Raw genomic sequence first — 27,827 nt, 5'->3', positions numbered from 1 at the left:
TCCTAGCTCCCTGATGACCTGTGTGACACTGGGTGGATCCCTTCACTTCCCAGGACCTCCTTTGCTCACTGGGGATGATGCTGATTCTCCTGGCCAGTCCTACAGAGCGGTCAGGCTGAATCAAGTAAGACAGTGAAAGCGCTCCGTTGGCTGAGTGGCCCTAGGAAGACGGAAGGTATTATTACCGTGTCACTTCTGAAAGGTTAGGAGGAAGCTTGTATAATGGTAGCCCCAGGGCAACAGCACCGCCTCCTCCAGGCAGTGAGGTATGCAGAGCTTATCCACCCTGGTGGGGTCACTCCCCTGCCTTGCAGCACCACCCTGAATCTGAACATACATTTAGCTTATCTGAACTTAATGCTGAAGATATATTAGCATATCCCTACCTTTTCAAACGTATATCAACTAATCATTTTATTATTTTCTTCCTGGTAGAGTTGTAATTTAACCTGGTGATCCTGGCATCAAATATATATTCAATAAATATTTGTCAAATTGAATTGAACTGACCCTTTCATTATTTTGTCTCTGGTCTCTAAATGCTTTGTGACAGCTTTCACAAACTGATCTTTTATGGTACTGTACAATCCTGTTCTTTATACCAGAGGGATGATTTAGCCCCTGGCTCTTAAATAACATGTTAGCTACTCCCTTCACTAGAATTTATCAAGGCTGTGTGAAAACAAATATTCACGGGCTTTAGCTTATCTTTAGTGAATTTTATCCTGAAAAAGCTGGTTAGGATTCGAAGGTATTTCTTATGATGTATAATGTATGATGTAAAAATAATTGTGTTCTAGACAAATGGTAGATATTGCCATTTACTCTGGTTTGGTTTGATTTTGCTTTTTCCTACTCAGAATCCCTTCCCCCAATTTCTTCTGATAATTACACTCCCACTTTTTTGGGAGAACCACTCTCCTTACCTCCCCTTAGCCTTGGTGAAACTGCCAATCCCAGTAAGTGTGGCCCTGGCCTCAGAGTGAGGCCACAGTCCAGATGTACTACATCATGGTATTCATCCCTTTGGCCTAGGAGACTGGATCCAGGAATGTAGATACAACCCAAGCTGGACAAATTGAAGTAACTTATAGATGGTTGCTAGAAAAGTGGAGATATCTTCTTCCTGTAGGGTCAAGGCCAAAGCTGGTGTCAACATAGAGTTATCTATGGTCAAACCCCTCCTTTTCCACACAGGGATGTCTGTGTGCCCTGCATGAAATGAGGTCAAACTATAAAAGAAGCAAAACTGAGGGAGGGAGAAAGGAAAAGAGAGGTAAAGAGAGAAAAGAAGGAGAGAGAGAGGAGGAACAGAGAAGAAAATAGATTAAAGTGGAAAAGAGAAGAGATTATGTGCGGGCAGAGGGAGAGATGGGGGAAGAACGAAGAGAAAAAGTAGCAGAGAGGAGAAGGGCGAGGAAAGAGAACAGGGCATTGGAGAGATGGGTAGAAGTGGAAAGAGAAGGGAAAGAGATTAGTAAAGACAACAGTATAAACACACTATAGACAAAGTGAAATGTCTCTGCATTATCATGGTGGCTTACTTGCTAAATCACCAAAGAATTTTTGAGAAAGTACATTTTGTGATTGAGAAAATAACATACTTTTCTAGACTAGGGAGTACAAATAATCATAGAGTAACTTTAGGATCGTGGCCTTGAAAACTTTTGAAACACCATGTCAGACAATGCAACTTTACTATTTCTCCACCTTATACAATTAGGTGATTAAGATTCCTTAGTCAGAAATTACACCTTTATTCCCTTCCGTGCCTTGGACACAGTACTCAGTGAATGTCTGTGAAATTAATGTGGGATGGATGGACAGAATGAACACACTGAAATTTGGAGGCTCTCAAATTGCATCCTAAAGGCTCCTTCTAAGACCCCTTAATAAAGTGAGAAGTAACATTTGTCTGTGGCTTTCTCAGCCTCCTCTTTATGGATACTTTCATCCCTTTTTGGCACCTGCTCCATCCCCCAGTGCTTTTCCCACTTCCCATATAATAAAACCTGCCTTCAAAGCACAATCCAACACCCCCGCTATAAGAGTTGTAAATAGCCAGTAGAACTTAATGGTCTGTTCTTCACGGGTCCTCCTAAGGGCATTTTAAGAGGAGACAAAGAAAGAAAAGCTTTAAAATTCACAAAAATAAATGTGTAGTTCTGGAATTTCTGGCCTAAGTGAGCCAGTGCTAGAAGCATTTGGAATGATGGCACAGGAAGGCAGGGGCCTCCTGGGATTCCTGTGGTCACATGAGTGGTTTGGGTAACTGTGACACAAAGTCAGGGTTCAGGTTCAGAATTCCTGAAATACTGACCACTGGGCCCCAGAAGGAAACCCATCTGTTTGAGTCTGATTTCATCTGTTTACGTTTTGCATTTTTTTCTGGTAGGAAAAATACATAATTATTTTGGCCATGTTGTGCCCACTGAAATCACAGAATGTTTTCCAATGCTTTTAATGTCCACCCTGAAAAGAACAAATTTATTATTATTCCACAACTAATGACCAGAGTGTTTCTCAGAACCTATAAACAAAATATTCCTTATTAATAAATGAACACATACAGAGAAAAACAAAAAGGAAGGGGAGGGGCAATTAAAAACGCTCATCAATGATCAATTTGAACCTTGTTATAGAATGCTTCCAGTCTGCTTCTGCCTTGATTTACTGATGAAGAAAAGCATGGCTTTCTCGAAGAAGTATCAGGTAATTTCTGCCTCAAATCTAATGTTCATCTTGCTTGCCAACTCTGATGAATTGCTAATGGCTGAGTACAGCAGTTTATTGACAAGGTTGCCAAAACCATGTCCAATACAGTAGGAAAAAATGTACCATGATCGATTATCATCTGCCCTGGATGCAGTGGGACAAAAAGGTAGAGCACACGCCCTCAACTGTATTTGCCATTCTTCTTCAAATAACTGAAACCAGATTACCAGATTTCCCCTGGGTAAACAACGCAGCCTTCCAAGCAAGCCCATATACATCATAGAAGACCAGGTCTCAGCTAGTCAGTATTTCCTATTCTCTGGATTATAATTATAGGTTTCTGAATGATCAAATGACCCAATCAGAGCCAATGAAACTTCAGGGGATGCCACAACAGTGCCTTTTTTTTTTTTTTTTTTTTTCTGCAGGATCTCAGCTTGGAAAGACTTTATATTTCTTGGTAACTATCTTGCCATCATGGAAGAATCAATTCCGAGGAAGTAGAACCAAAATCTACTGCGCAAGAAAGAAATTAACCCGGAGGAATGGTACCAAAATTGACATAAGCAACTCTCGGTGGCCTCATCTTGGCCCCTATTGAAAGCCAGGCCTGAAGCCATACTTTTGCTTTGCTTAAGCTACTTTGGGTTCAATATTCTATTACTTGCAGAAGAAGAATACTAACAGGAAGAATACTAACAGACATAGCTGTCAATTCTATTTTCTCCCTCAGCTGTAACCTTTAGCAAGTTTCAAAATTAGTTTATCATAAAGAAGATATCAAACAAAAATTGAGGGTTAAGACTTGCAGGTACAATTTCAGAGGCATTCCGTAATTCTGGGGTCTCACGTGCCAGAGAACTTCGAAACACTCCAAGCCAAAGAAATATAAGCTTCACGAAGATTCAGACTTTACCTCCCATCTACCCCACTGGACATCCTCACTCCACTCTAAGAAATTCTGAGAAGTGACTGGAGGGCACAAAAAGGAATTCCTGGAATATGAGGGTGTTCTTCTGTCAAAGAACCTTGATATAATCAATGACTATTTACTGAGCACCTGCCACCTGGTAGGCCTGGTAGGCCCTAGTCAAGGAACTGAATCTAAGAGATGAAGATAGGGATCCCTGGGTGGCGCAGCGGTTTGGCGCCTGCCTTTGGCCCAGGGTGTGATCCTGGAGACCCGGGATCGAATCCCACATCAGGCTCCCGGTGCATGGAGCCTGCTTCTCCCTCCGCCTGTGTCTCTGCCTCTCTCTCTCTCTCTGTGACTATCATAAATAAATAAAAATTAAAAAAATAAATAAATAAAAGATACTTGCTTGAAGTATCTTTTAAAAAAAAATAAGAGATGAAGATAAAATATAATCTCTGACATCAGAGAGTCTGTGAGGTAGCACAGGACACCAACCTATATAAGCCACCTCATCAGCACTCCAGCTGTGTCTGATCCAGCGCTGTGAGGAGAAGTCCCAAGTTTATTTAACTCAGGTTCCATGCACGGAGACTAGAGGTATTTTTTTTTTCTCATAATAACTCATTTGAGTACACTCGGTACTCTGTAAGGAAAGAGAAATCTCTTGGATTAGCAGCACCAATGGAAAGAACCATTTCCCTTACTGGTTTATGTTTTCTTCCACCTTACCAATGAGCGTTCTCAAAGTGCCAGTCTCAGAAGTTCCCCACACCCTTCCCCTAAAAAGACTATGAAGACCTTGCATCTTTACAGCATCACCATTGTAGGGGTGCCATCAGGACTGAGAGAAACAACGGCTCGCTTTAACACACTTGTCTCAATGCGTTCTGGTCTAGTCTCGCAATGTGTATCTCCACCCCCAGATTCTTTTCCCCATCACCAGACCTGTAATGACTACTGGACACCTCTACTTGGCTGTAACAGAAGCATTTAAAGTACACTATGCCGTAAGTGGAACTACTTTTTCTATCTCAGCCTGCCCTACCCCATCTCAGTGATCAGCCCTGTCATCCACCGGGCTGCCCACACCAGAGCCTTGTTCCATCCTCACCTCCACTTATTCACCCCTCATTTCCCGCCAAACACAGCCTGTTGATTTCTTGTCTCCATCACTTCCTTCCATGACCACCAGCACCGCTTTGGTTCGGTCCACTGCTCCACTGCTTGCTCTCTCTCAGATTCCTGTTATTCTTCTAACTAGTATCCCCACTATGGCTCTAGTCCAGTTGCCACAGTAGTTTTGATAATTCAAAAATATATGGGATCCCTGGGCGGCTCAGTGGCTTAGCACCTGCCTTGGGCTCAGGTCATGACCCTGGGGTCCCAGGATCAAGTCCCGCATGAGGCTTCCTGCAGGGGGAGGGGAGTCCCTCTGCCTGTGTCTCTGCCTTCCTCTCTCTGTGTCTCTCATGAATAAATAAATAAAATCTTTAAAAAAATTCAAAACTATGATCATGTATCCCCTATTTCAAACACTTTAATAAAACCTCATTATCATCAAAATAGTCCTCACCATATTTTTCATTACATGACTTCTTCTGATTGCTCTAGCTTCACATAACTCCCTATATTATTTGCCACAATAAATAGGATTCTTTTTTTTTAATGCAGGACCTGAACTCACCCCTGAGATCAAGATCTGAGCTGAGATTAAGAGTCCCCAGCTTGGGATCCCTGGGTGGCGCAGCGGTTTGGCGCCTGCCTTTGGCCCAGGGCGTGATCCTGGAGACCCTGGATCGAATCCCACGTCGGGCTCTCGGTGCATGGAGCCTGCTTTTCCCTCTGCCTGTGTCTCTGCCTCTCTCTCTCTGTGTGTGACTATCAAAAATAAAAAATAAAATAAAATGTCTTTAAAAAAAAAAAAAGAGTCCCCAGCTTAACTGACTGAACCACCAGGTTCCCCAATAAATATGGTTTGAATTGCAGTTCTCCAAGTAGAAATTGCCCTTCACTGCCTCTGGGATTTTGCACACTGGCTGAAATAATCTTTCATTGCCTTCTGTCTGTCTTTTCCACCAACTCCACATTCCTTCATTTCCTACTTTCCCCTGCATTTTAGTTGACATGTTTACTCACTACATATGTGTTATATACTATTTCTCAATCATCTCATTTCTATTTCAATGACCTTGTGGTAAGCATATGACAAGAGGATTGAGCTATGAAGACACTGTTCCTTGAAACTAATGACCTGGTATTGCAATAATTTCTCCTACAATCGTGCAAACTATAGCTATGGAGTGTATAAGAAACCACCTGAATTTTGATTACCTGTGTGTGTATCTGTGCGTGTATGTGTGTGTCACATAAAACTTTAGAAACTGTAATTTCTAAATTCAACACCTCTCATGGGTGCAGTAACCCTCACTGTCCCCTCTCGGGGCCCTGCCCTTGATGGCCTCTGAGACAGGTCTGCACTGTAATCCTGCCCCTCTCACCCCAGCTCCTACATCCAAGGTAGCCTAACCCACACCGGCCCAACAAGACTCTTTCTCTTAAGAACAGAAATCTGGTGCTTATCTAATGTCCCTAGAACTGAGTCCATTTGACATGACTTCTAAATGTCCATAGTACCTCATCTTCAACTCACCAAGCCCACCTGTTCAACTCCTACTTAGGGCTTATGAGAATCTTCAGAATCGTTTAAGTGAATTCTCTCTTTTTTTAAAGTTACTGTCTGTGACTTCTCCCTAAAAGAACCTTTCTAACTTATGCAGCAGCAAAGTTACGAAAACCTATGAGGACTATATTTTCCTTATTGGTTCAGGTTTCTCAGTGGTGATATTATTATTAAAGGCACTTCATTCCATGAGTTACAGAATGCCTTATTAGATAAAAGGAAAATAATTCAATTGTATCTTGTTAAAGGTCTAAATTTCAAAAAGACATTTTTTTTTTAATTTTATTTATTTATGATAGTCATACAGAGAGAAAGAGAGAGGCAGAGACACAGGCAGAGGGAGAAGCAGGCTCCATGCGCCGGGAGCCTGATGTGGGATTCGATCCCGGGTCTCCAGGATCGCGCCCTGGGCCAAAGGCAGGCGCCAAACCGCTGCGCCACCCAGGGATCCCTCAAAAAGACATTTTTAAGAAAATCTTTCTCAATCATTTTTAAACCTTATATCCTGAAGCTTCACTTTAATGCTCTACTCAGAGCCCGTGTTTTGGAATCTAATGAAACCCTAAGAGAAGAACATGGCCTGAAAGTTCTACAGAATCTCTCATGTTGGGCAGCCCAAGTGACTCAGGGGTTTAGCACCGCCTTCAGCACAGGGCATGATCCTGGAGACCCTGGATCGAGTCCCACGTCCGGCTCTGCATAGAGCCTGCTTCTCCCTCTGCCTGTATCTCTGCCTCTATGTGTCTCTCATGAATAAATAAATAAAATTTAAAAAAAAAATCTCTCGTGTCAGAGGGGCAATCCTTATATCTTCCTTAACATGTAATCTGGTCCTAAGTGAAAAGACTATGGTGTATTTCATCAGTTTCTTCTAGCAATGACCAGGCATATTTTGAATACTGACTCCTTTCTCAGAATCCTTTCTATATTGAAAATATTACAGCAAACTGGGTTTTATAATTTAAAGCTGGCATTGAAAAGCACAATGATAAGACAATAAGAAAGGTCTGTAAATTCTGAAGGAATAATGAGTCTCTATTAATTTATAATTCTACTATATGTGTTGCTATTTGTACTTCATGCTGCTTCTGCTAAATGATCTTTTGAGTGTCCTTAAAGCTGACCTTTCTGCATCACACACAAAAGCTATAATTAGTTGAAGAAGAGAAATTCAAATTCCAGATGTCTGAGTGAGTATTTTATTTTAAAACCAAACACTTCCCCGCCACCCTACCCCACTCACCCCACACACAATCTTCTATTTCTTTTTAATGAATATGCAAGTAAGAAGAGGCTAAGTTTTTTTACATGGTTTCTTTGATAATTTAGGTTTGGGTTCAAAAATGCTTCAGACTCTTAGAAGTTTATCAAATTATACTAGACAGCAGAAAATAATGAAAGTAACTTTAAACTCAAAGGTTTTGCCTGTTAGCAGTGGTGCCCAACTGATCGGTGAAATTGTTCTGCACACAGGGAAGGACGCAAGGAACATCTTTACCACCAGCTCCCCACATTTGTCCAGGGTCCACCAAGCCCACCCGGGGGCAGCCCTCATGACTTCCATACCTAATGAACTTTTAACAATACTCCATAGGATGAGGGCAGCCCCAGTGGCCCGGCAGTTTAGTGCTGCCTTCAGCCCAGGGCGTGATCCTGGAGACCCAGGATCGAGTCCCACGTTAGGCTCCCTGCATGGAGCCTGCTTCTCCCTCTGCCTGTGTCTCTGCCTCTCTCTGTGTGTGTCTCTCATTAATAAATAAATAAAATCTTAAAAAAAAAAATACTCCATAGAATGAGCAGTCAAACCTACAAGTGGCCAAAATTCATCGAATTCATCGAAGTCTTTGTAGATAAACATGGGTCTCTCTGGGTTAACTATAGTCCTATGGAAAGGAAACTTATCATAGACTTCCCCAAAATGAGGCTTGCTCTCTCCACTAAGACAGATCATTAATGTCCAAAACTTTTGAAACATTAACTATTCACTTAAATTTTGGGAAATTGATGTTACCAAAAAGTCCCAGCAATTCGAGTCTCCTTCAGAGAGCAGTGATACTGGCTGAACACCATGATTTACATTCCATCTTCAAAGCGAGATAATGCAAGAATGCCAAAAATTCAACAGAGCCTTCTCAAGTAACAATCTTGTCCTTGAGAGAGCAGTGGGATTTTTGAGTTGTGGGATTTTCCACTCATTTCTTCTATCGTTTTCCAACTTCCTTGCCTTCAAGTGTCAACTGGCTCCTCTCAGTCACAGCTGTACAAATCACAAGGACTTTCATTGGCATGAGACATATATATTATTCATCTATCCGGTTTCATCTGAAGGAAATCCAATAAAGGCACAATTTTACTTTCCAATGAAATATTCAAAGCTGCTTTTTCCCCATGAGAAACTGGGCAGACAACTTCATCCATGATCAATGTAAGTACAAAACTTTTTTGCCTATTAGAGCATGTATGAATTTGATTTTATAAAATCCATGCCTGCTTTCTTCCCCTATGCTTCATAGCACTTTGTGTATAAATATGTAGCAAATTCAATGTTTTCACTAATTTATGAAGCCTTCTGTAACATAATGATACCAAGAATGAACACCCTGTCCTCTTCCTTGCAAATATTGACTTAAAAGGACACCTTGTTTACATTTGTGCTACATCCTTGATAGAATGCTTGTCCATATGGCAGGATTTGTTTTCCTCTAGTTGTAAATACAGTGGAGCAGAGTGGCGATACATTAAGTAATTCCCTTTGCTTCTGGGTTGCTGACTGAACTAGAACCCAGGTTTAAGGTCATCATGACCCTCACTTAACAGGCCCTCTGTTGCTAGAGGAAGTAGCTTGTGCCAAACTCAACACACACACACACACACACACACCTTCCTACTTGACAGAAGCCAGTTCTGAGTCCCAAAATCCCTAAAGAAGAAAATGAAGCTAACACTGGCACGGAGGTGTTTATCAGCCCCTGCATTTGCCGCAATCATGAGTTAATTATATGCTATAAGGAGACACCTTTCTCTCCTCCAGAAGATAGTTCACCACCCCACTCTGTGAGAAGGTTGTGGGAGACACAGAGTAGCAGAGAGAAACGTCCACCTGTCCCCCAGCCCCATGTCCTCACGTTCAACCGAGTTCTCTATGACTGAAGAATTACATCCTCAAATAATAACCATCAACCACTGAACAAAAAAAAAAAAAACAAAACACAGAGCAAAAGAAAAAAAGATGTGAGATCCATGCTCTCTGTCGGAAGATAAAAGTTACATTATAAAAGAGACAGCCACGTCTTTATAAACAAAACAGAACTTTCTCAACATCTCAGAGCCATCTCATTAGCCAATGCTCTCTCATCATGAGTGATCATGGTTATTTAGAGTCACAAGCAAAATATGGAGAGATCTGTCTGTAGGCAAGTGGAGACAAGGCATAATAAAGGAAGAGCTAGGTGTGTGAGGAAAATGATGAAGTGGACATACTTCAGTGCTTAATTCATAAGGAAGAAAATGTATCAACTCGAGCAGGGATTTAACCCCTTCTGGTTGGAACGTCAAATCCCCATGTAAACAGTTACTTCTATTTCCTTCAGCATAATCTGCTCTATATGGTTTGAACTTGACTTGGGTTTATTTCAAGCCTTGGTAAAGTCATCTCATAAAACTTCAACATGTAAAACGGTATGCATTTCAGTATATATAATTGTTATTTAAAGCTCACTGATTCCAAGTCAAGAAAGTTATAATCTGTGATGATTCAGTTCCGAGCCGCAGCAAGGTGTACTGTTGAACTCACTGCTGGGCACCTCAAATGACAGATGGAGAGAATGTCTGGGGGAGCTAAGAGGATGGCCCTGCAGCAGCTGATGTTGAAAAAGACCTTAATGTCAAATAATCCAGTGCCCCTAGAACACACTTTACCAGCATCACACAATCAGCGAGCCTATCTCTTCTACAAAGGCTTGTTCGCAAGCCTTGATGTTTATTGGTGACATCACCTTACTATTTCCCCATTTCAGGTTGCCCTCCTATTCATTTCCACCTAATTTTGTTGTATAAACATGTTGGGGCAAGGGAAAGAACTTTAGACTTCATATTCCTTTGTAAAGCATTTCATATTACCTCTGAGAAAAGGGTCCAAAAATGAATATTTTAAGAAATAAGTGGGAGGGAGAAGGAGTAGTTATTTCCTTCCCTGTTTTTCCCAAGTTAAAATGTTTTGAAGGGTTAGCACACCTGATGTTTATATATAAATAAAAATGATAATGATATGTGGCTTTTGCTTATCCCTGGAATTAGGCTAAGGTGGAGCAGGAAAGGGTAGAAAAGGCTATGACGAGACAGCCTTAGATCCACAGAGCTTAAGGTAGGATGTAAATGGGGGAGAGGGCTGCTAGTTGTGGAGAACTAGCACAAACTCTCAAGATCAACTGATTCAACCCATTTGTTTGAGAGCACAGAAACTGAAGCCCAAAAACAAAGAATAAAACAGTGAGGGTTATTATATAAAAATTGCAAACATTGTGGGAGCACCCGGCTGGCTCAGTCAGAAGAGCAGGTGACTCTTAAAATGTGAATTGTACATATTGGCCAATTGCTAGCTGTGTCACCTGGAGCAAGTTACTTAACCTCTCTGTGCCACAGTTTCATCATCTGTAAAATTAAGATAATAATGGTGCCTACTTCTCAGGCTTACTGGGAAAAATCAAATTGGTTACTACTTGTAAACTACCTAGAACAGAACCCAGAAACAAGAAGTATTTGATCAATGTTAACTCTTTTTATTTTTTTATTCTTATCATTACCACTATTATTGATACTTCAGGCAGGCCTTTCCCAACTAAATGTGGTTTTGTTAATGACCTGGAAAACTCAATCCATTGTGGATTGGCATGTCACATTGGCATGGATGTCAACATTTTGGGATACATTGGGTTGGGGCCTCACCTTGGCTTAGACCCAAACACAGGTGGGGGCAGGATGAGTCTCATCTCCATGACTAATCGCCATTCATACTTAAAAACACTTAGATAGCAACTCCTGAGTAGCCTTAAAAAAAAAAAAAAAAAAGCAACTTCCAGGAATGGAATTGAAAACCCAAGCTTTCTTGAATCCCAGTTTTGATTTTTTAGGAACTTTGGCCAAGCCGCTTCCTCCTACTTGGTAGTTTCCATATCTGTTGTTAATAACAATCTTCACCTGAATTATTGTAATGATTAAATGTTTTGAAAGAGCACTTTATGATCAAGAAATTTTACAGAGAAGCGTTCATCCTTAAAAGCACAGTGTCTTATAAAATATTTCTCTTATTTTGAAATCATAGGAAAAAAGTCATTCTTGCTTTCTTTCAAGGATTTAGCGTTGACCATGAAAATAGAATATGTCATGAGAATGTGCATGGAAAATGTATTCAAAAGAGAAAACACTGAGCTGGCAAGCTTAAAGGTTTGGGTTTTAACTCCAGCTTTCCCATGGACACGTCCTATAGCTCCAGGCAAGTCACTTAGACTTGCTGGCACCCAGCTTCCTTTCTTGTAAAACAGAGGGTGAATTAGATGAGCTCTCTCCCCTCTAAATCTATAATTCCGAGTGTCATATATACGTTTGCATGAATCCATGAGTCACTAAAACCTGGTAGATTTCAAAAATTTACTTAATAAACAAAATGTCTTATAAGCAATTCAAGAGATCTTGGAACTGACTCTCAAAACATTGCATAATCATGTTTAGGCAAAGACTTCAAACCCAAGAAGAACATCTTGGAATTGGGCCTCTCTTCACCACTACTGCAATCTACAGAAGACAGGCTGTCAGTTCACGTGTCCACACGCCTTCTGCCCTGAGGGCTCAGAGCACTTGAATGTCTCATTAATTCAAGGAGGACCTTAATAAATAGAAAATGGTATTGCCTCGTTCAAAATGAAATGAAAGCCTAAAAGCATGTTTTATTTCCATGACATTCTCAGCATCTCAAAATACTTCGATAACAACTTTAGCTTTCTCTCTCTCTCTCTCTCTCTCTCTCTCTCTCTCTCTCTCTTCCTCTCTCTCATATCTGACTGACTTGATCAATGTAACAACTTTGTGAAGTAGACAGGGCCCAGGGATTATTGTGCTCATTTTACAAATGGATATCCTGGGACCAAAAAAATAATTTGCTTCCTACTAAGAGTTGATGGTCCTCACACTTGGATCTCCTGATTCACAAACAAACCCCCAAGTCAGTTTAGGAGGGACCCACTGGCAATTATACACCTGCCTGGACTTGACCAGCCCCTCCCAATGCTTGGCTCCACCCCTCCAAGGACAAAATGCTTTCCTCTCACTTACTGGCCCAACTCACTGTCTGGGACCCCCGATGCAATGGAAGTGGTTCTCTGAATGCTTTAGCCCTTTTACAGGATTTCCATGGAAAAATAAAATTCCCAAATAGGAACAATGGGCTTACTGATGAGTGAATTAGACCCTGCTTCCCATACCCTGTGGTTTCTCCCCATAAATGTTTTTCCAGTAATTCAGTGGCTGCTTTGGGAGAGCTGTCCAGAACACTTTCATCAGGGCTATTTTTTCATCCTACAATTTTGGCCATTTCTCAGTTTATTTTTCACAAGGGGAAGGGGGATGGATCATGTCCTAGAGAGAAAGATCCTACAAAATCCTAAACATCTTAAGTCCATGAGATAATTAAGCGGATTTGAGAATTATAACTCCATTAACTGACTGAGGAGTGGATCAATGTCAAATCACAAATACAGGATTCTGAAAACAAAATGTAATTTAACATAACTCGCTTCCCAGCCCATGTGGTAGAAATAAGGCTGTGATATGTTTGATGTGCTTGCCCTGGGCTTGGTTGGCAACTAGAATCCAACAGAGCCAGTGGGTTGGGGACAAAAGATCACACAGAGATAAGCTCCACAAGAAACATGCCTGTGTTTGCGTAATATTCATGTTTCTACCTTCATAATACCTTAATTTTATTTAATCCCAAACTGAGTGGCAGAGGCAGCTACTCATCGTGGTATATATGGTTACATTGCTTCTTTTGATGGTCCTTTGGGAGAAGCATTATTGCTTTCCTTCTAGCTATTGAAGCAGAATAAACACAGCTTTAAATCTTTGACTCGTTTTTTCACTTACAATAGAAGATAGTGGCAGCCAGACACATCATTTCACCTGAGTCAGGTCCACAAATGTTGAGAACCTACTGGAGGCAAGGCATCATTTTAGATGCTTTGTGAGGCATTTTAAATCTGAGCAAGACACAGCCCCATCTCCCAAAAAGATATTTTGAAGTTTCCAAAAGGGGATGGTTCTTAAATCAAAGGGCTAAGAAATGGTTTTGTGAAGGAAGTGGCATTGAAAAGGAGTCCTGAAGCTTGGTAGATTTTTAGTAAATGGGTAAAATGATAGCAAATATATATATATAATGCACAACTTTAAATGGCACTATTACGTATATCATGCTACTGCTTAAGACAAGAAGAAGGAGTCCTGCCAAGAAGAAGCACACTATACACCAAGGCAAGGATAGGGAAGCAGCAGACATTTATAGGAATTAGCAAATCCGTTTTCATGCTCATGACAAGACTTTAGTAAGCACCCACTGTGTTCCAGGCATGCAGTATAGGTGATACAGAGATTCTGAGGCATAGATGTCTGTCTTCAAGTGTCACACAGCCTGGAGGAGAGGCTGATGTACTCAGCTCAGAAGTTAGGTGTCAGGAGGTGGTAGGAGATGAAGATGTCAGGCTACATCAGGACCATGTCAAGAGTGTCCTTAAAATGAAGTTAAGGGTCAGTACGTAATTCTGTGACAACAGGATTATTAAATATTTGGGGCTGAGGAGTGACAGTGATGGGTTAAATACAGAATTCACTTAGAGCAAATGCAATGCATTCGTTCAGAGCAAGAAGTGAGGAAGAAAGACAGGTTCAGAGGCAACAGCAAAGGTCCACCAGGCTACAGGCAACAGGGCTCTGAATACGGGAGCACAGGAAAGGATTAAAGAGAATGAAAAGGAGAAAGACTCAACCAAAATAGACAGTGTAGGACACTGACTTGCTTGAAAAGAAAACGTTTGAGATCAGGACACTGACAGGATATGGAGGGGAGGTGTTCCGGCAGCAGTTGGACATTCAGATGTAGGGTACCCAGGTGCTGGCAAACAAGATACATTTTGGTGCTGTCCACAAGGGAGTGGCTATTAAGGCCACAGCATTGAGCAAGATAGCTGAGGTAGCAAGGGCAGGTATAGAAAGAGGCAGATGGACACATTCCTGGAGGGTATTTACATTTATAGGGTAGAAGTAGAAAGAGAAGCTCGTGAAGAAGATAGGAGACATGAGAAAAAAGTTGAGGGTCAAGATAGTGCAGTACCAGGGAAGGGGAATGTTTTAATGAGGAGGTGTCAACAGTCAGATGCTAAGGAGAAGTCAGGAGTTGTAGACTGAGATGACATGAGCCATTGGATCTAGTGCGGAGGAGGTCACTGGCTGCATCTGAAAGAGAAACTTTAGTGGAGCCAACAACAGAGAAGTCAGCACTCAAGACAGGAAAGGGTGAGCAGTGGACAGCAAGGAAGTGGACTTTAGGAAGTGTGATGGAGGGATATAAAGTGGAAGATGTAGGGCACCTGGGTGGCTCAGTGGTTGAGTGTCTGCCTCCAGCTTCAAAACAATAAAGATGTAAATGAAGAGGGAAGGACTGATGGGGGCGGGGACAAGGGACTAAGGTTTGCAGAGAGGGTTAGCGCGGCAAGGAAGAGGGCACATACACCTCCAAAGCAAGTTCAAGAGAAGAAAGCCTGGGAGAGGAGGTGAGAATACAGAGGCTCTATCCCTAGATCATCTAGCCCACACCTGCGGCCATCATCGCCACCTCTCCTTGGGACGACTCACTAATTTCCACCTCCTGACCTAACTAAACTCCTCCTGAGCTCTTGATCTTTACATAAATGATCTACTGGACAAGTCCACCTGAGTGTCAGAAAGGCACCTCAGACTCAACCTGCCCACATCAAATTCATGAACTTTTCTCCCAAAAACAGTCCTCTCCCGCTCCCTTCTCAACAAACAGTATCATCATCCACCTAATCGCCCAAGTCAGAAAGCACTTCTACTGCTCTCAAACCCTCACACTCCAAAGTTTGAATTCATCTCCTGAAATCTGCCTTTGCCCCCTTCAAAGCTCCATCTTGCATCTAGACTGACCTCTTCTTGACTCAGGTCTGATCACATCCACCTCCTGTGGCTTCCTCTTCGTCAGGGTCAGAGTCTGACGTGACTGTCCGGACCCTGCCCACTACCCCCCCCGTCTCACCTCTGACCCTACCCAGCCCTCATGCCCTCTCTTTACTTTCTCTTCCTTCCACTCTTTTTTTTTTTTTTAAGATTTTATTTATTTATTTGAGAGAGAGAGAGATCACGAGCAGCGAGGAATGGTAGAGAAGATCGCAGAGCAGGGAGCGATCCGATGTGGGACTCAACCCCAGAACCCTGGGATCATGATCTGAGCTGAAATGAAGGCAGATGCCTAACTCGCTGGGCCCCCAGGTGCCCCTCCACTTCTGTGCTCTGTACACGCTGTTCCCCCTGCCTAGTACCTGCTTCCCTCCATTCTTTTCACCTGGTTAACCTCTATTTCAGGCAGTATGGGAAATAGTCTGCAGAATGGTTAGGACCAGCTCTGCCATCACACTGAATTCCAAGCCCACCCCTCTGCTCACCGGTGCTCTGCTCACCTCTGCTCCTCTGCTCAAGGTGCTTACTGTCTCCACACTGAATTTTCTCACCTGTGTGTGACGGAGTCCATACCTCACACAAAATTCATTGAAAGCACTGAAATCTGGGCCCAGCACATAATAACCACTTAGCAAATGTCAGCTATTTTTAAATCTTCTTCTTTACCACCTTGAGTCAATCACCACTTCCTGGAGAAGCCTTCCCTGACCAGGTCACTGCCCTCAGCCTACACTCTGAGCCTCCTTCTTTTTATCACAGATTTTTATATTTATTGGGGAGGATGAGTGGCTCAGTCAGTTAAGCAGCTGATTCTTGACTTGGGCCCAGGTTGTCATATCAGGGTCCTGAGATCAAGCCCCACATCAGGCTCCACACTCAGTGGGGAGTCTGCTTGAGATTCTATCGCCCTTTGTCCCTCCCCCTGCTTACACACACACACTCTCTCAATTACATAAATCTTTAAAAATTTTTGCATTTACTTCAAGATTTTTAGATTATGTCTGTCTTCTCTACCAGTTTGAAGTCTCCTTGAGAATAGGACTTTACCTCCTTTGCTCACACATACAGCCTAGGCACAGAATAGACACTCAACCAATATTTGTCCAATAAATAAATGAATAAACAAGCAAACAGGAGCAGCCCAACTGTGGCTAGAGTATGCAATAGTTAGCATACCCAGCTTGTCTTCTATGGAAAAACCCAATATTTTGCCACTTAGCCATTACATCCCTGCTTTTGCAGGGGCTAGATTAGCAGTGTTTTGTTTTTTCTGTGAATACCAGCAAATTATTATTAGCAATATGTATTTTTTTAGAAATCAGATGAGTCTGGGATAAAATTCATATTTGTGTGGCCCTCACTGACCCAGGACATTTGGTCATTCACGGTTGAGGTTGATGAAGATGATGATGACAATGATGACAATCTCATAATCATTAACAAGGCTTATGCATATTAGCATATTAAGTCCCAGCTACATCGGGCTCATCAGTGGCAAGTACAGGACAGAAAGCTCTTGAAGGTCATCTCATGTGCCAAATGAAAAACACTGAGAGAGCCAACCTCCTTGCTCCCTTTAGCCCATCTAAATTCTCCGTTGTAGATACACACACAGATGTCTACCTGGATGTGACATTCTCCTGTCTTCTAACCATGAACTGTGACCTTTGGGCTCATGAGGCAGGCCACATGGTTCTGCATCCTCCCCTCCCACCATGTCACCTTTCCCCGAGGTCTTTTCCAAGGAGGACCACTAAGATGGCTCAGATTTTATTCTAGGGAATGTTTTCTGAATAATTCTCTTGGTGTCTGATAATGGGTTGATACTAACCCCCTGAGAAACTCCTACACAACCCTGGACAAATATGAGAAAAGCAGATGAAGGATCCCTACAACTCCCAATAGATTGCTTTTACTACAACATGCAAATCCTTTAATGCCTCCCTTTGCTTCTACTAACAAAATGTTCTCTCTCTTGGATGAACAGCTTGGGAGCTTTGGAATGACACAGTGAACAACAGATTCTGTATTGTCACTAGAATGTATACTATTATCAATGACCTTTCTTTTATTGAGTCCCTAGGAAAGATGGCAAACCACAAGGCCCTAGGTGTGTTCCCTTCCAGAAAACGAGTTTCAATGCCTTGAGGGTAAACTCTAAGAGACTGTGCTCTTTATAGAACAAGGGAGGAGAATCAAAGTCTTCTTAGTGTTCACAGATATGTCTTGATCTCCTAGGGTTGTTTATCCTAGGAGCTCCTTTTGGCTCCTGGCAGACTGTTGTCTTAGTTGCAACAGTAAAAGTACGATTAACCACAATATGGTAATGTGGAAAATAGCACTGAAAACCCTTTGATTCCAGAACTTAGTGAACCTTTTTGGAGAAATCCATTATTGCCTTGCAATTCTATTATAAAACACATTAGGGTTTCAAAATGCAAAGTGACTGGGAAAAAAGGCTTATGTAACATTAGAAGTGAAAAAAAAAACAGATTGTAAAGTTGTGTCTATGCAAAGATTGTAACTATATGAAAATGAGATAACATATTGACAGTAACTGGAAGGAAACATTAAAACAGCTGGTTTTTAGAATGGCAAGATTACAGATATTTTTTTTCCTCTCTTTTTCGCTTGCTTGATTTCTGTTATTGTCATAATAGCATTGTTTGTACAATAGAAGGTTGTCAGCTAAACATATACTTTGCTTAAAATATTGTAGAAAATCATAATTCACTTGTAGCACAGACATTAAAAATTATACTCTACCTTAAAATTGAATATGGAAAACACGGAGCTACTCTATCTTATCTTTAAAGGCTACTCTTTATTTTGCAAAATAAGACATAGAACAATTTCTAGCGTTATTCTTAAAATTGGTAGAAAGGAAAAAAAAAAAAAAAAAAAATTGGTAGAAAGGAATTTCATTTACCTCCTTTGGCATCACTGACGACAGCTTCAAAAATTTTATTTTCTTCAATGAGAAATGATAGAACAAAATAGTTTTTTGTTAAATTTTCTTTCTATTATCTAGCAGACCAGAAAACCTCTAGGGATACCTGGTTGGCTCAGTTGATCTCAGGGCACTGGGTTCAAGCCCCACCGTGGGCACAGAGTTTACTTAAAAAAAAAAAATTAAGAAAACCACTCGGAAAAACTATCATCCATTTGCGGAATCCTTAGTAGGCCTGGGTCAGAAAATATTTCATCAAAAACATGCCATGTGACAGCAAATGCTTACAGACAGAATGCTGGCTGGGTGCTGACCACTAGATTGGAACCACTGAATTACAGGTGTACAGATTCAACTCCAAAACTAACCAGACAGTTCCTCCATTTCTTAGCCTTCTGGTTATTCAGTGTTTCACCCCACAGCAACCTATTGCCTATCAACGACACTGAATTTAGGGTTAGGATAAATCCCACACCAAATGGATGTTTCCTTCTTTGCAGAAATTTCCATTTGCATTTTAATGAAATGATGCTTATCCATAAGTACAGAATGCCTATTCCCTCCAGCATGTCATTAACAGGTTAAGGTAGTCTGTGGCTAGTTTGGACTTTATGTGCCTTTTAGAGCTCAGGCCTCCCCTTCTGTCCCTTCTATGCAATTGAATCCAACAAAAATATACCCAGCTGAGTGACTTCCAGAGCTTTGGGTCAATAAGCTCTACCAGGAGGCTATGGAAACACCATACTGGCTCTTGGACACAGCATCTCACACACATTAGTAGTTAGCACAGCTCATGCTGGACTTCTAAACAGTTCCATCAGGAATCGGCTGGACTGCATGTTCCTAACCTTCTTCACATGACTGTTATAGGTGGTAAGAGTTATCAGCTGCAAAAATAAATAAGCCCAGTGCTACAATAACAAGCAATATGCTGAACAAGAAATGAACATCCCAATACTGATAAACTGATGGTCACACTGAAGATAATAAACTTGGACCTGGGGGCAACAGGGGCCACGGAATGACTTTTGAGGAGAACAGGGATAATAATAACCTAGGTTTAGGATAAGAGCTAAACTGAGAAGCTGGATGAATGTAAACTAGAGAGAGGAGAAACTGGCTAGAATCTGGGAATTAAAAGGAAGCGATGGGAAAGGCTGAATTGGCTTGAACCCATGCAGCGACACAGTCATGGAAATCAAGTAGAGACGAGTTTAAATGGATAACCTGATGCCACAGATATGAGGCATGTTAATGAAGGAAAGCACGATGTAAAGAGTGAGTCAAAAAGAGTCAACATTTCTAGAAACTTGTAAACATATGCATGAAATTTTCATTTATATTTTTTGTCTGTTCTCCCTCTTCAATTAGAACGTCCGTTTCTTGACAGCACGTCTTATTCCCCACTATATCCACAGTGCATGGCATTTAGTAGGATCTCCATAAATAACTGTGAATGAATGAATGAATAAATGAATGAATACATGTGGAAACCCGTGGATCCTTAAAGATAAAGGATTTAGTTCCAGTAAGATGGAACACTGACTCAGAAATAATTCCATGCTGTTGAGCTACTCTAACCTGGATGTTTTGCTGAGGTAAGCCAATTAACCTCTCTGGCCCCCATTGTCCTTCTTGCTAGAACAAAGCCAACAATTGCCACTCTCTTGCTGAAGACGGAAGCAACGAAGAATAAGCAAGATGAAATCTGATGAGTGCCTGGAGTTTTATAAGAGGAAGACACTCTACTTAACTCTTCAACCCACCATCAAGATGACAGACATAGGCCAAAACAGCATAATGAAAGGCTCCAAAGTCACTCAAATAATTGGGCTACAAATCCCCAAACAGCCCTGAAACAATAATAGCCTCTCTGAATTTCCACCAAGCTGCGGTGTTAATGTAAACCCCAGGATGACAACTCAGTGTGGTAGTTCCTGAAGTACGAAAAACAAGGCCACTCCCCAGAGGGATTAATGATTGCAAAGAGAACGCACATGCCCTAGGCCAGAGCAGGTCAACTCCAGTACACAGGAGTCCACTGCTGCAGCAATGGGTCAGCAGCCCCAAGAAAGCTTACTTTCAGATCTTTTTGAGATCTATCCAACCAAATTGAAAAAAATAACTTAGTCTTAAGCTTTTTTATAGGTCCCACAAATGGAAGGGCAGCCCTGGTGGCTCAGCGGTTTAGCGCCGCCTTCAGCCCAGGTTGTGATCCTGGAGATCCAGCCTGGAGCCTGCTTCTCCTTCTGCTCCCTGCATGGAGCCTGCTTCTCCTTCTGCCTGTGTCTCTGCCCCATTCTCTCTCTCTCTGTGTGCTTCTCATGAATAAATAAATAAAATCTAAAAACAAAACAAATGGAAGCCAGCTTTTTAAGTATAAGATAATGGCTCAAGTAGGGACAGCTCTGACTTAAGCAAAATCACCATGAACCACCCTATTCTATACAGCATCTTCACTGCCCTTATCACTATGAGAAATCACCTTGTTCTTTTATTCATTTGTTCTTTGCTTGTCACCCACACTCTAGAACTGTGCTATCCAGTACCATAGCCACTAGCCAAATGTGGCTTTGTAAATTTAAATTTTTTTAATTATATAAGATTTTAAAATTCAGTTCATCAGTTGTCCTAGCCACATCACACAGGCTTAAGAACTACACGTGGCTAGTGGCTAACATTAGACAGCAAAGATCTAGAACATTTTAGAACATTTCCATCACTGTGGAAAATTCTTTTTTTTTTTTTTTTAAGATTTTATTTATTTATTCATGAGAGACACACAGAGAGAGGCAGAGACACAGGCAGAGGGAGAAGCAGGCTCCAAGCAGGAAGCCCGATGTAGGACTTGATCCCAGGACCCCAGGATCATGCCCTGAGTCAAAGGCAGATGCTCAACCACTGAGCCACCCAGACGTCCCACTGTGGAAAATTCTAATGGACAAGTTCAGCTCTGGAAAAAAAAGTTTCATGCAGAACCTAGAAGAATGTTTTTCAAACCATAGGCCTTGTTTCATTCATGAACTGAGATGTTCAGTGGATTATAACCAATATTAGTGAAATAGAAGATAACAAAACATATCACATTAAACACAGAGTGAGAATTCCTTAGGAGAATTTGTTTATATGTATGTATGTCCTAGTTGGTATTATAAATTGTATTTTTTATCATATATCATAGTTATTTAAAAAAAAGCTTCTGTGTAGTATCTGTATAGTATGGGCTGAAGATGTTTGTCGAATCAATCAATAAATGAAATGTTTTATAGAGTTTATCTGATTTAATTTACTCCCAACTACACCCCTGTGAGGTAGGAATTATTATGCTTTTTTAAAGAAGAGGAAACTAAGGTTATGGGAGTTAAGTGACCTGCCCAGATGACCAAACTTAAAAGGGTTGGAATTAAGAGTCAAATGTGAATCTCATAGACCGGAGATACTACGATCTTAAGAAGGGATCCATTGCTCTTAAAGCGCTCGATGTGGCTGGCTCTCCCACAGTGGGACAAGATGAGGAACTTGGGGAGAACTGAGAGAAAATCCGGCACCGGGAAATGGGCAAAGAGGAAGAGTCTTGAAGACCACTGAGCAGCCAGGGATAGCCTGGAGAAGGAAGATATGTCAGAAAGGAGGGAATGGTCAATGACAGAGTGGCCCAAATTTGAGGGGGAAAAAAGACTAGAAAATTTCAGTAATTTTAGCATTGAGGAAGTCACTGCTGACTTTGGCAAGGGTCAATTCAGTGAGGTAATAAGTTCAGAACCTACCACTGAAGGCTGAAGGGCAAGTGGCAGGTGACTGTAGACAACTTCCAGAAGCTTCGACTGTGAGTGGGAGGAGATAGGTGCAGTCAAAGCAGAGTCTCTGCTTATTTATTTACTTTCAAAATAGGATCTTCTGAGCAATTCCATATTGATGTGAACGGAGAGGCTGATATAAAGAGCAAGGGTGAGGAAAGGAACAGACTTCCGGAGCAGACAAGAGGTGGTGGAACCCAGGGGAGAGATGGACAGAGAGCTCCTCCCAGCTGACAAGGAAGAAGGGAGGAAAGGGAACTCACTGGAAGCAGGACATTGCAGGGGCTCCTCTCCAGTGGTCTCTTCTTCCTCTGGGAAGCAGAAGGAGCCTCTTCGTGTTTTGAATGGAGAGCAGAAAAGATGTGGAAAAGGTGTTTTTGGAAAATAAACAACAAGGCTTTATCTACTTTCCAACGTACACAAATCCTCAAAAGCCCTGTTCACAGTTGTCCTAAATCAGAAAGCCAGAACTTCCCTCCATCACAGCACAATAAAGAGTAGAAATACAAAATGTTGACAGAAGCACGCTCTAACCAGGTGAAAATGAAAGACAGAGCTGCCAGCAGCAAGCAGGACGGGAGGGCAGCATGGAGGGCCCGGGGAAAGCTGGAGCCTGTGAACTTTTAGCGACACCAGTCAGCAAACTTCCTGGAAATGCCTGGACAATCTCTTAATCTAATTGAGCCATTTAACACATCAGACCTTTAGTAGTAAGAACCTGACCTCATCTCTCCTGTGAACACTAAAAGCCTAAAGAAACAAACATCTAGCTAAGAGCAGAAGAAAAATGTAATAAATGTAGTCATTTCTGCAGGACATAAGAGGCCCTCAGGTACATAAAAATGAAAATTAAAGTTGGACTTTTTTTGTATCCAACTAAGAGTACCAGTACCGTATGTGTTCACTGAAAGTTGCCAATCCTGCGCTCAGAGGTGCATAGGATGATGCTACTATCACAGAGTTTATCTGAAGTTAGATATACTTAAGCCCTTCATATTCTAAAAATTCAGTTCAGTCTACCTCCTGAGTAGGAAAAAAACCAGTTCTTTCCTACTGTGTGTTTCCCTCCTGTCTATCTATCTCCTTTACTACCCACATGACACACTTCACTTCTGGTCACCAAATGTGTGGGAGGTTTTATCCACATCAAGGGCATGTTCTCCATTGCCAGCTGGGTGCCCTACAATTTAACTCAATTCTGGCGAGATCTGCCAGGAGGTAGCATCAGATCCCACAATATAAGGACGCGGTCTCACTAGATTGTCTCTCACTTCAGATGCCACTCATAAGTCCATGTTGTCACCTGTGCTTCTGATCGATTGGCTATAAATGTGAGGTTCCCACAACCCCCTCTTCGGGTTCAATTAATTCTCTAGAGTGGCTCACGGAACTCAGGAAAACAGTTTACTTATGTTTACTTGTTTATTACAAAGGGAGATGATAAAGCTTACAGATGAACATCCAGATGAAAGAGACGTATAAGGCCAAGTACGTGGGAAAGGCACTGAGCTTCCATGTCCTCTCTGGGCACATAGTTCCCCCTGAACCTGTACCTGCTCCCCAACAATTAGGACAAGAGATGCTCCTAGCACTTGTCTCACTTAGGAAATTACAAAGGTTTTAGAAGCTCTGTACCAGGAATGAGGGCAGAGACCAATATATTTTTTTTCTGTTATTTTACACCTTCCAAAACCTGTTCAGAGTTGTCCTAAATCAGACTTTTAAAACCTCCTCCATCACAGTGTAGTGATATAATAGGAATACAAAATATTGAAAGTAATTCCATTCCCAATGGCAACAACAGCCCTTGTTTCTCTTTTCTAAAACGTTTGTCTTCTCTACTTACACTGCCACCCTCATAACCTCTCACTCCAGCTCCCTCTGCTCCAGTGAGTCAATATTCTCTTCTTCCCATAAAAGTCAACATTCCTTCCAGAGGCCTCCCATGTCTTGATTGCAAACACACCGGCAATGGGATGGCACACTACCTTGTACTCTTCAGAGCCCAGTGTAGCTCTACAAGGCAGGGTCACATCTTCTCCCCCGCCGCAGCCATACCCTACCTAGCTTAGGGATGCCCAAAATATAAAACTCAGAAAGTATGCAAAAGGCCCCCACAACTGTCTTGGAGAGAAAATTGGATTCCTATCTCACACCAGACACCTACAAAAAATTCCAGATAGATCAAGATTTAAATGAAAAAGTAAACCATAAAAGAATGAGGAGGGGAAAGGTTGGAGAATATTTTAATAACTGCAAAGTGAATAAAGCCTTTTTAAATTTTGCCATAAAACCGAGAAGGTACAAAAGCAATGATTGATGGGTTCAACTCCATAAAATTTTTTAAATTTCTGCATATTTCAGAATACCATGAGCAAGATCAAAAGAAATTTTACTTTGTATCACAGACTAAGAACTAATTTTGCCCATGAATAAAGAGCTCGTACAAATCATTTGGAAGAAATAGTTTAAAAATGCACAATACATTCAAAATAAAAGAGATGTAAACTGAAATTACAATGAGAGACCAGCATTCAACAATCAGACTTGCAAAGACCAAAATATTTGAGAATATTATGTTGGCAATAATTTACAGAAACAGGTACATTGCTGCATCGCTGGAGGGAATATAAATTATCATAACCTCTTGGAAGGCAATTTGGCAATAATCACTAAAATTGAAAGTACATGTGTTACTCGAACCAGCAGTTGATTCATGGATATTTATCCGTAAATATATTCCCACAGGTGAAAATTCACTTTTTTATGCAATAACAAAAAATTGGAAGTAACCGAAATGTCCTTCCATGCAACATTGAGATAATCAGTCTGAACTGCCTGAATTGTCATGCATTGCGACGCGTAGATCTCCAAGATATAGCTAAGAGGAAAATGATACAGTTGAGAAGACTATATAAAATATGTTACTATCTGTATGAAAAGAGAATATATATACACACATATACTTATCATCTGTATGAAAAAATATGAACAAATGTTTGTATATGTTTATAAATATGTAACAGACGTCTAGAAATATATGAGAAACTGGGAACAGTAATTGGGAACTAGATGGCTGGAAAATAAGAGAAGGAAGATTTTCTATTCAATACACTTTATGTGGACATTTTGAATCTCAAATACATGTTAACCAATGTCCAGCAAACTAACAAGGATACCACCAACTTATATAAACATAAAACTCGCTTAACACTCCATAAAACTATAGGAAGTCTGATAAGGGATCAACTGACATCATCTCTGAAAGAACAGAGCCCAAAATAGGGAACCCTGAGGTTCTTCTCTAAATAGGAATTATGCCTGAACATTACAGCTTAGCATTCCTGTGGGCACAAAAACACACATGTGCAGTGGTCAGTAGCTTCACTGGTGGGCAGAACAGAACAATTCAAGTAGCTGATGTATGAGCCAAGGAAGCTTCCTTGCTCAGCCACCATTACATGACTCTGGCTTAGTTCCAATCTTAATTGAAGGTTAATTTTTTAATACTTTATACCAAGATAATCGCAAAAATTCAAACAATCAGAGAAAAGAAAAATCACCAAATTGTCCTGACTTGATCAGAAGGAGCATTTCTTCTGGCTCCACACCAGGAAGAGCCAAGATGGCCTCTGAGTTAAGTTTGAGTCTGATTAAAACTTCCTTCCCAAGACTGTACTTAGGTTGCTTTGTGGACTGCTTGTCATCAAAGAAATCTGGCACATTATGTAGAAGAGAAAGATTAATGTGATTCCCAAGTAAACCCAACAGTGAAATTCAACCACAGTTACTCAAGTTGATAAATGATTTGGAGTACTGGTACACTGTTGTAAAACACAACTGACTTTTTATAAAACAGGGAAGCAATTTCTTCTCTTACATTTTCTCCTCCAGCATTTCTGAGCAGTTACATTAGGAAGTGGCTGTTTCCCCTGGCAGCTGGGCTCCATATCTTCACCACTAGAGAAGCAATTTCCAGTGCTCCAAACATCTGGAGAGCTGGCTCACTTAAAAAAAAAAAAAAAAAAAAATTGAACTTCTATTTCATTAAACTCTAGTGTTAATCATTGCCAAAAAGGCAAGAGTAGAATGCAGGTAAATTGAGCCTCAACCCAAACTTTGCAGTACCTTGGACTCTAGGTCTTATGAACAATGAGGCTAATGAATCCAGCACCCAGCACACATGTGAGTGTCAGGAGCTTTCCAATTCCTTTATAATTCTAATAATTTATCTTACTGCGCTACCAAGGTATGACTCTTCTTCTCTGTTTCCTTGTCAATAATAATAATAATAAATAATGTCTTGTCTACCTGTATTAGGGTTGGGGTAAAATTCAGTTTACTGTGCCTAGCACCATATCATCTCTGGGAGGACTAGCTCATAAAATAAATACCTTTTAACATTGTAGGCAAAAATGAGAAAGTAAAAGGAAAGCCATTTTACCTATCACAAAATTTTATAGCATAAAAGATATCTATTCAACTATACTCACAAATCCATATGTAGTAATTTTTTCTAATTTGCTTATACATTTCTACTCTTTTCTAACACAAACAGAAGAAAAAATTATCTCTGGATACTTCCCAAAGTGGATGCATTTTTTTCTTACCTGGGCGTATAGCCAATAAAGATTAAACTGGGGAAGGAATTGATATGACCTTGGGTAAGCACGTTAACCCTTCAGGATCCAGTTGCCTCTTCTGTAAAATAAGAAAACTGGATAAATAAGTACTTCTCAAGCCACAGTGTGTTTTGGAATTGCCTGGGGATCAGGCATCTTGGTCACTAGAGGAGGGTCTCTGCATCTGTCTTTTGTTTTTTTTTTAATGGGCTCCCCAAGAGACTCTTCTGATACATGTCAAAGTTAGAGAATCTCTAAATCCAATAATCTCTGAAGTCATTTCCTGCTCTAACAATCATTAATCTTTTTTTAAACATACTTTCCCTGTGTATACTGATAATCTCATAAAAATGCAAAACTGCAATCATAGCATGCTGTAGGGACATTTTCTTCTATTTTCCTTCTTTTGTGGGGCTTCCCCTTCTGCTGTTCATCCCTTTCTGCCCACAGCTTTCATTCTCCTTCCACAGGACCCTAGCTGAACACTCTATCAGTGATAAAGCAGGCAGAGTCCTGCTGGTCCCTTTTTATGGAACTGGATGCGGAATCCCAAGCCTCAGATGTATCTTTCTTAATCTAACTGAAAATTCTGTCTCCTCTCATTCCATCTCCCTGCCACCATCCAAATAACCCCATCTAAACAGCAATTGCTCCTGTGCAATCACAACTGGTTGCCTCTGTCTCCAGGGCCTACCTCGGTGCTTGACAGGCACTTGGTATTGTTTGTTGACTGACTAACCGGCTTTGAAAGAAGAAAATTTCAGGAAATTTGCTATGATTGCTTTGTGAGTCTTCATGAGTCATTGTCTTTACTGAATAGTTGAATGTAAAACTACCCAAGATAAATGAAGGTTGCAAAGGATCCAGAAAGCCAGAAGCCACAGTCTCCCATGAGCCCCATCTCTCT

The 27,827-nt window shown here is 41.1% G+C and overlaps 2 long non-coding RNA genes across 3 annotated transcripts in view; one reads left to right on the top strand and one right to left on the bottom strand.

The window, feature by feature from the left end:
• LOC121480311 lies at positions 1 to 27,593 on the bottom strand. The gene is made up of 4 exons (XR_005984932.1): positions 26,909 to 27,593; positions 26,179 to 26,305; positions 927 to 1,126; positions 1 to 160 (listed from the first exon to the last, which is right to left on the bottom strand). It is a non-coding gene; the product is annotated as an uncharacterized LOC121480311 (long non-coding RNA).
• Positions 8,475 to 27,827, top strand: part of LOC121480310 — an 85,902-nt gene continuing 66,549 nt past the window's right edge. For both annotated transcript variants that reach the window (XR_005984931.1, XR_005984930.1), the window contains exon 1: positions 8,475 to 8,736. This is a non-coding gene — a long non-coding RNA (uncharacterized LOC121480310). The remainder of the gene's footprint in view (positions 8,737 to 27,827) is intronic.

This window comes from Vulpes lagopus, chromosome 21, assembly GCF_018345385.1.
Source record: "Vulpes lagopus strain Blue_001 chromosome 21, ASM1834538v1, whole genome shotgun sequence".
NCBI classification, from domain to species: Eukaryota; Metazoa; Chordata; class Mammalia; order Carnivora; family Canidae; genus Vulpes; species Vulpes lagopus.
This window is presented reverse-complemented; position numbering and strand designations above follow the sequence as displayed.